The sequence below is a fragment of the Pelobates fuscus genome, chromosome 4, assembly GCF_036172605.1.
Source record: "Pelobates fuscus isolate aPelFus1 chromosome 4, aPelFus1.pri, whole genome shotgun sequence".
NCBI lineage: Eukaryota > Metazoa > Chordata > Amphibia > Anura > Pelobatidae > Pelobates > Pelobates fuscus.
In genome coordinates, this window is record NC_086320.1 from 347,605,550 (window position 1) to 347,615,637 (window position 10,088).

A 10,088-nucleotide genomic window follows, 5' to 3' on the forward strand; every position below is an offset into this window, starting at 1 on the left:
ACCCACTGTGGCTACCTCTAGACCTGAACCGACAGGAGAAACAGGGGTATTACGTATCTCCTCTGGTGGGTTATTGGCACAAGCTAATAGAGCCTGTAGCGCAAGCGCCATCTGATCCATTCTGTGATCCATGGCTTCAAACCTAGGATCAGGAGCAGCCAGCTTACTGTTTGTACTTGCAGGATCCATTGGCCCTGTCGTAATGTCAGGATCGGGACAGGGATCCAACACGCAGAGTACAAACAGTAGCCAGATACGTATACCGGACCTTAGCATGGCCGGACTAACGTAAGTAGTACAGTATAGAATGGTCAAAGACAAGCCGAGGTCGAGGGTAACAGAAGACAGGTAAGCGAGAGACAAGCCGAATCAAGGGTAACAGAGATAAGCAGAGTAAGGTAAACAAGCCGGGTCAAAACCAAAAGGGATAATAGAATACACAAGCACTGAGTGACTAGAACAAGCTAGAACCACGACAGGGCAATGAGCTAATGAAAGAAGCTCTGTTAAATACCCTGTTCAGAGCAGTAACCACGCCTCCGAGGCGTCTTGATTGGTCCTGCAGCAATTGACTGACAGGTCGTTCCGGGGGAGTGTCCTGATGACTACTTCCTGCCTAGATGCTGTAAAAGGCAGTCACTCCCTCGCGGCCGGCCTAGCATGACCGGATAGACCGCGGGGAAGGGAGCCATCAGACCGTCTGGATGGAGGAACAGCTAAGTCTCTACCTCTTTCGGAGGTAGAGACCACAGGTACCCTGACAAGTAGGGAGTTCTATTCTGGATAGTTCATCTTTTACAGCTTCAGATAAGCCGATTCGAAACTGGTTGCGCAATGCGATGTCATTCCATTGCGTTTCTACTGCCCATCTTTTAAATTCAGCAATATAATCTTCAACGGGTCTATGGTTTTGTAGCAAGGTTCTAATTGTTAATTCAGCAGTATTTTGTTTGTATGGATCTTCATAGAGAAGAGACATGGCTTTAAGGAATTCCTCCAGTGAATCTAAGATGGGGTCATCATTGTCCAAAAAGGAATGGGCCCAGGACATAGGTTCACCTCTCAGAAATGAGATAACTGAATAAACCTTAGATCTTTCTGTGGGATAAGATCTAGGTTTTAAAGCAATCAATAATTTGCAGGAATAAAAAAACTCCTTATATTTGGAACGATCTCCAGAGAACTTTTCAGGGTTACATACAGCAGGATCGCTAGCCGAGTGCAGAATAGTATGAGGAGTATGAGTTTGTAAATCTCTGACATAAGTGAGAATTCTTTCGTTAGTAACTTGCAGGTCTTGCACACCTTGGGCTAGTGTATCAACTCTTTGATTCAGCGTAGTTATCGTAGAATCGAAATCTGCTGGATCCATTACAAGGGCTGGATTATTCTGTCACGTTTAAACATTTGTTATGAAGGAACACAACTGCAGATTTCTTATAGTTTGAATATTTATTATAAAAAGTAGAAGATACTTTAAGTAGTAAACGATAACTGAAGTCCACAATTACAGGCACTGTAGCTTTAAGTAGTAAACGATAACTGAAGTCCACAATTACAGGCACTGTAGCTTTAAGTAGTAAACGATAACTGAAGTCCACAATTACAGGCACTGTAGCTTTAAGTAGTAAACGGTAGTAATTAGCAGACACTGAATCAGAAAGAGTCTCTTAGTAGTATTAACGAATTAGGTGATAAGAAGTTACAATAGCTGTTCCATAGCATTTAACTGAAGCAAGACAGATGCAGCTAACTTGTATAATGAATGAGTTAAAGATAGCTGTAACTGGGTTGTTTTATAGAAGGACTTTGGAGACAGGAAATAACGGCTTTGAGATGTAACGCTTATCACAGAGGTTTTACTTAGCTTCCGGCACATAGAACACTGGTTCCCGAGATCTCCTCTGAGGCGGTTATCATAAGTGAAGAGAGTTCAGCTTTAGTCGTGGATGAGGAGAGGTGAAGGGAACTTGAAGTGTCTTCCAGTCCGGTCTGGTAACAGAAGGCTTTCACAACGAAGTTGTAGCCGGTTCGTGAGTACGGAACGTAGTTCAATAATCCAGCGTCGATCAGCTGGTGCGGTCGGATTAAATAAGGAGACCGTGTCATAAAGGGGTGTGGCTAGGCTCCGTGGAACCAGGAAGTAAGAGGATACCATAGTTAAGGCATGACACCGGGGTGTAACTCACCGCCAAGCTGACAAATTGGTGGCCTCGTGGATACGACCGGCGGCACGACGCAGCAATTACAGATGGGTATCGCAAGCCTCCAAGAAGGCCGCCCGGCAAAGCAGTCGCAGGCGGGCCACGAGGTGGGGAACGACAACACACCTGATGGACACATGCTCACACTTGCACAAAGGCAATCCTGGGACCACACAACAAGCGGCACACGCAAGTTCCTTACCAGACCGTAATCCCGGCACTTGGCGCAGCAAAAATCAGCTCCTCTCAGGCAACACTTCCACACAAGTAACCATGCGACCATGCACCCCACAGAGCACTACAGGAGCAAACCCCCGAAGCCAGGACACCGATCCCAAGGGCCGAAATGGAGAGATGGATAACAACAGCACCCAGGACTTACCGATGCTGGGAATAGGCTGATGTACCCAACAAACCGCCTCACAAGGGTACTTGGGCTTTTAGCATGGACTGTTCCAAGCTCCCACACCAACTACGTACCCAGTCCCAGAGGCTCGAAGCTTTTCTCCGGCAGACTATGCCCCCGTGACACCCTCACCCTTGCCCTTACCGGTATGGTAAAGCCGAATATATATCGACACCAAACACCTGTGACTTAATGCCTCAGTTAACCCTTGGCACAACAGTTTACTCTTTACATAACCACAATGGCATAGCCAATTTAGCACTACTAAATGTGACTTACTTACAAATTAATCTAATAATATAAAGGGCCAGTCAAGCTTGCTACCTAGATATAGATGTATATCTGGGAAAAATGAATCTACAATACAATAATAACAGACATAGCATAATACTGTTGACTTATAAGAAAGAGTGGAAGTATAGATAGTAGTTCACACTCACAAACCAAAATTGATTGTAGGCATATCTTATAAAGCGATGTAAATCTCAAGGTTGGTGGACCATCATAGGATACATAGAAGGGAATAAGAAAGCAAAATAGTGCAGAGTATCTTGGTAAAAAAATTACACTTTAACCCCTTAAGGACAGACGACGGATATATTCCGTCATGATTCCCTTTTATTCCAGAAGTTGTGTCATTAAGGGGTTAATAATAAGGCACACTTACAGTGTTGTAGTGGCAAACAGGCATATAAAATCAACCGGTCTCAGGATCAAATGATGATTTTCAGGATCAAATTAACCCGGTCAAAAGTGATGAAGATAAAAATAATAAAACAACCTAATCTAAACAATAAAAACTCTAACACTATCAATCAGCCCTACGCGTTTCGTCCAAATGTCCTTGGACTTCCTCAGGGGCAAAAGCGTCCTTCTGTGTGTAGGTATAATTTAATTTGATCCTGAAAATCATCATTTGATCCTGAGACCGGTTGATTTTATATGCCTGTTTGCCACTACAACACGGTAAGTGTGCCTTATTATTAAAGTGTAATTTTTTTACCAAGATACTCTGCACTATTTTGCTTTCTTATTCCCTTCTATGTATCCTATGATGGTCCACCAACCTTGAGATTTACATCGCTTTATAAGATATGCCTACAATCAATTTTGGTTTGTGAGTGTGAACTACTATCTATACTTCCACTCTTTCTTATTAGTCAACAGTATTATGCTATGTCTGTTATTATATATGTGTATACCTACACACAGAAGGACGCTTTTGCCCCTGAGGAAGTCCAAGGACGTTTGGACGAAACGCGTAGGGCTGATTGATAGTGTTAGAGTTTTTATTGTTTAGATTAGGTTGTTTTATTATTTTTATCTTCATCACTTTTGACCGGGTTAATTTGATCCTGAAAATCATCATTTGATCCTGAGACCGGTTGATTTTATATGCCTGTTTGCCACTACAACACTGTAAGTGTGCCTTATTATTAAAGTGTAATTTTTTTACCAAGATACTCTGCACTATTTTGCTTTCTTATTCCCTTCTATGTATCCTATGATGGTCCACCAACCTTGAGATTTACATCGCTTTATAAGATATGCCTACAATCAATTTTGGTTTGTGAGTGTGAACTACTATCTATACTTCCACTCTTTCTTATAAGTCAACAGTATTATGCTATGTCTGTTATTATTGTATTGTAGATTCATTTTTCCCATATCTATTGAGGACCTGGAGGAGTCCTTATCTACTATACATTTAGTTCAAGGGTAATTGTTTTTGCTGTCCACTATTACCCACTAAGAGAGTGTTCTATCCACTAGGAGGTGAATCTACACTTTCTATATTTGGTTTATAGATGTATATATGTAGAAGGTGCGACCTCCTATGCCACAGAGATGTTTAACATGATATATCTGAATACACTCGTCCCCAGTGGTTTGCTACTCAGTGATGTCCAGTTGTAACACAGACTGATCAAGCCTAGAGATGATAGTGCTGTAGACCTACAATATAGGCAAACACTAGCAATGTTACTCAATATATGACACTCCCTAGTCTAACCGTTAATAACATAACGTTACTATGCTCTATTTTGTAACCTGATACCGCTCTGTTTTAACATGTGTTCATTCTATACCTACCATAGCATAGGCGACTTAGCAGTCCTGGTTTCTGTTTCACAATGCCTCCCAGCAAGCGTTTAACCTAGAAAAAGCTTATATGCTATTCAGAATTTGCATTGAACCACCTTCCTAAAATAACGAAACGAAATGCATATGCAATGTGTAAGCCTCACAAAACTTAATCAGGCCTATTGACCTTGTTTTAGGGCTAACGACTACTTCGCAAGGTCTTTGTCGTATATCGTTTATCGTTCTATGCCTGCATTAATTTTTAACCCCTATGACTTATCTTTAGACAAGCAGCTAAAGTATAACTAACGTTGATTTGTTTATTTAGTTTGTTTATGCTCAATATCTATCTCAGCCTGTACTGACACTGACCTAGCACACACGATCTTCCTGCACCACAAGCATACTTTACAGGCTGTCTCACTCTCACGAGACACTCTTTGAATTAAGCCTAGTTACATACAAAGAGAAAATGGGATATCTAACATGCTGTGAAGACTCTTGTGTTATTTCAGTTAATATCGCTATATCTTTTATTGTTGCCTCGTCTGATTAATGACTAATTACTAATATAAAATTGTGCAGACTATCTATTTGCCATGTTTGCAACTGTAAGAATTTATCTCGCCTGTGACTGCTGTTGTGGCAAAACAGGCTCGTTTGTACCGCTTGCACAACAAAAATAAAGAATTTTAAAAAATTGCTGGTGTTGTGGGTCCACTGTTACTGATTCTGGATAAAGCAGAAAAAGAAGGCAATGCTCAGAAACCTTCTGCTTCCTCTCTGCTGGCATCTAAGATGGCTTTATTGAAAACGTCTGACAGTGTAGTGATAATTATAGGCAAATCCTTTAATAACATCTCAAACATTCGCCGAACACGCTGGCTCCACGCAGCAGGAATGTCTAACCTAGCTACTAAAAAACATGAGTTCCCAAATTTGGAGGATTCTTACCTTTTCGCTCCCTCGTTCATTCAGGAGGTTAACGGCCGTTATAAGGCAAGGAGATCCTTATCAGAGCTCAAAAATTCCTTTCCTGGCTACAAGAAGCCCTTTCAGGCAGAGGATCGCCCTATTGGGCTGCAGGAGCATCCCGAGAAGCAGTGGCGGCTCTAGACTTGGCGAGGCCTTAGGCGAAATTCATACATGAGGCCCCCACTAACACCATTATTGGAAAAAAAATTGCAGTTGACTTGTGTGTGTATAAGAAGCTGTAGATATATTGAAGGGGAAGCTTGCAGTACTGGATATAGAGAACTAGTCTTTGTATACATTGTTGCATTGTCTACCTGTGTGTGCCTGAGAGTGTGTGTCTGGCAGTGAGTATCTTTGTATATGTATGTATGTTTCCCTGAGCATGTGTATGTTTGTGTACTGCCTGTGGCCTTTGGCATTAAGTTCATGGCGACGCTATGTTTTATGACAGTGTGTAGAATGATTGCCTTTAGGGGTTACAGGGTGAGTAAAGGAGTAACTGTGGCAGGGTGAGTGTAAAAGAGCAGGAGGGTGCCAGAGTGTGCAGAGTGGTGCCCGTGTGTTTAGAGGGAACGATAGTGTGTATGGAGGTAGGTGACAGTGTGTATGGAGGTAGGTGACAGTGTGTGTGTAGAGAGGTGACAGTGTGTGTGGAGAGAGGTGACAGAGTGTGTGGGGGAAATGACATAGTGTAGGGAGGTGGCATAGTGTGAGGGGGTGGCATAGTGTGAGGGGGTGACAGAGTAAGAAGGGGGTGGCATTAGTGTGAGAGGGTTACATTCGTGTAAGGGGTGTAACAGAGTAAGAGGGGAGAGACAGAGGGGGTGACAGAGTGAGAGGGAGGGTGACAGCATGAGAGGGAGGGTGACAGAGAGAGAGGGAGGGTGACAGAGAGAGAGGGGATGACAGAGTAAGAGGGGGCGACAGAGTAAGAGGGGGCGACAGAGTAAGAGGGGGCGACAGAGTAAGAGGGGGCGACAGAGTAAGAGGGGGCGACAGAGTAAGAGGGGGCGATAGGGTAAGAGGGGGCGATAGGGTAAGAGGGGGCGACAGGGTAAGAGGGGGGAGACCTAGTGTGTGAGGGGGGAGACCTAGTGTGTGAGGGGGGAGACCTAGTGTGTGAGGGGGGAGACCTAGTGTGTGAGGCGGGAGACCTAGTGTGTGAGGGGGAGACCTAGTGTGTGAGGGGGGAGACCTAGTGTGTGAGGGGGAAGACCTAGTGTGTGAGGGGGGAGACCTAGTGTGAGGGGGAAACCTAGTGTGAGGGGGTGACATAGTGTGAGAGGGGGTGACATAGTGTGAGAGGGGGTGACATAGTGTGAGAGGGGGTGACAGGGTGACAGGGTGAGAGGGGGTGAGGGGGGTGACAGGGTGAGATGGGGTGAGGGGGGGTGACAGGGTGAGATGGGGTGAGGGGGGTGACAGGGTGAGATGGGGTGAGGGGGGGTGACAGGGTGAGAGGGGGTGACAGGGTGAGAGGGGGTGAGGGGGGTGACAGGGTAAGAGGGGGTGACAGGTGGGGTGGCAGGGTGAGAGGTGGGGTGGCAGGGTGAGATATGGGGTGAGAGGAGGATAACAGGTGGGGTGGCAGGGTGACAGGGACTGACAGGTGGGGTGGCAGCGTGAGAGGGGGGTGACATGGTGGGGTCAATCTGTCCCTGGTGGTCCAGTGTCCTGGATGGCTCCCTGGTGGTCCAGTGGGCTTTCCGGTCTGCAGCTCCGCCGGATGCAGAGCTGCAGGCCACATGGGCAAAGTCTCGCGATCTCCATTCAGAGCGTTGCCGTGGTAACCCGCGGCAACGCTCTGATTGGCTGGAGATCGCGAGACCTCAGTCTGCAGCTCATACCCGGCGGAGCTGCAGACTGAGGCTGGCTCTCTCCCCGGGTGGCCTCGCACCCAGCGGCATACCGGGCAAGCCGCCGGGCCCCCTCCTGTGTCGGGTCCTCGGTCATAGACCGAGAACCCGACATGTCAGTCTGCCCTCAGGCAATTTAGGCGGCCGCGAGGCCCCTGACTGCGCGAGGCCTTAGGCGGTCGCCTAAATCGCCTAATTAGAGGGCCGCCTCTGCCGAGAAGCATCTCACCAGACCCAGTCCTCCATTACAATGATAAACACAAGTTCCCAGATAATGGCAGGGGAGCTAATCCAGAAGTGGTCCAGCTTCCAAGACAAAACCCATGCATTCAAGTAGGTGTGCCTCCTCACACGCCACTAAATTGGAAGGATATTTCTACAGACAAATAAGTTGTAAAGATTTTTCAAAGGGGTTTACAACTCCCCTTTTTAAGGTTCACAGTTCAGAGGTTTGCACCCGGCAGAGAGAAGAACCCAGTGCTAGATGCCTCCCAAAATCAGACAGTTCCTGGAGACCGGTTCTAAATGTGAGGTCTCTAAACACTTTCATCAAAAGGAAAAGGTTCAGGATGGAGGATTTTTTGGATCTTCCAGGCTTAGTACAGAAATCTTTTTTTCTGAATAAAGTTAGACCTAAAATATGCCTTCCATTCAGTCCCTATAGCCAAGAAACACAGGCGTTTCCTCAGGTTTCGGGGGAAAGGAAAGGTGTGGCAGTGGACTGTTAATGTGTTTGGCCTATCCAATGCACCATACACATTCTCCAGAATAATTAAATCAGTGATAGCCCATGTCAGACTAAAAGGTTACATGTATCTGTACTATCTAGATGACATCCTGCTCACGCACCCAGATGAGGAAGACCTTGCTTCTCAAAGGGATTATCTTGCTTCCCTTTTACAAGACCTAGGATTTGTAGTGATTTTACAAAAATCAGTCCTAATTCCCACTCAAAGCACTCTCTTTTTGGGTTTTGTACTGAACACCAGGACTATGTCACTAGGAATCCCTCAAGACAAATGGGACAAATTATTGGTACCTCTGACCTCATATCTCAAGCACCAAAGTGTCAGGGTGGTGGTCTGAAGCCTGTGCCTGATGTAGATAGTGAGAGGAGTCTTCAGCATGGAAGTGGATAAGTAGGACCTGGTGCAGGGTAGCCCCCTGGTGTTGAGCACCAGCATTTGTGCGGCCACAAACCAGAACCCTGATGCAGCTTATACGGATGTGAGGAGCAGATGATATGCTGAGATGTATCCAGTACTAGAAACAAGGTAAGACTAGAATAGGCACCAAACAAGAAAACAAGACAGAACTAGTAGAACCCAGAGCAAGAGAAGGATAGAAAGCAAAACCCAGAACATATACACAATACATAAGGAAAACATTAACAGAACAGGGGCAGGACAGGACAGGACAGGACTGTACATGGACTGGGAATACAAAATAAAACAAGACAAGATATAAGGCAAAACAAGAGGAGACAAAACTAAGTACTATATATGTAAAACATTGGAGATTTAGACATACATAAATGGCCAAGACGTATGCAGCCCACCACTGCGTCAAAGTACTCCAAGTACGGTGGGTCCTATCTACCTAGATATGCATGACTAAATAAACAATAACAAAACACACACAGCACTTACCTGCAAGAAAGGGGCAGAGGACTTGGAGCAACTGCCTGCAGGAACCAACTGAAAAAAAGGATTAATGGAAAAGGAGAGGGTGTGGCAACATAAAACAAACATTTACAGGAATCCAAGAGACTGGGAATTCCAGGAACGGAATACAGGAATTAACCCAGAAAACCCAGCATAAAGAAAACCAGACATAGAATAGAAAACCAGAAAAACAAGGAAAATCTACATTATTTCTCCCCAAGAAGGTCCAAGAAGAGTTGAAGTCTATTCTAGGGTTAGAAATCCCGCTTACTCGTCCCATGTTAGAGCCGCCGTTTGCAGTTACTCTGACGTCAGATGCCTCAAACCATGGTTTGGGTGCATTTACAGCCCAAAACACGATAAGAGGAATTTGTTCAGACCAAGAGAGTCTACTTCATATAAACATCTTGGAGTTTAAAGCAATAAAATTAGCTCTCCAGGGCCTAGTTCCTCTAAGCCCATTACCAATGTCAGTAAAAGTCCAATCAGACAACAGGACAGGAGTGGCTTATATAAACCACAGAGGGGGCACAAGATCTTTGTTTTGAGGCTCTACATCTTTGGTCTTGGGCTTTAGCAAACAAAGTTCAGGTTTACGTTTCGGGAGAGGCGAACAAGCTTGCAGATTCTCTCTCTCGCCAGAGTTTGACTCTGGCAACAATTCAATTAAAGATTGCTATATTCCAATGGATTGAAAGCAATTTTCGCCAGAGACAAGTAGATCTGTTTGCATCCCAAACATCTGCACAAACTCCCAGGTTTGTCTCCAGGATTTGGACAATGGGAGCTTGGAAAATTGATGCACTGTCTTTCCAATGGACAGATGTTCCAGCCCTTTATGCCTTTCCCCCTCCATCTTTACTGATGAAAGTGCTTGAGAAGATCCGCAGGGACAGGG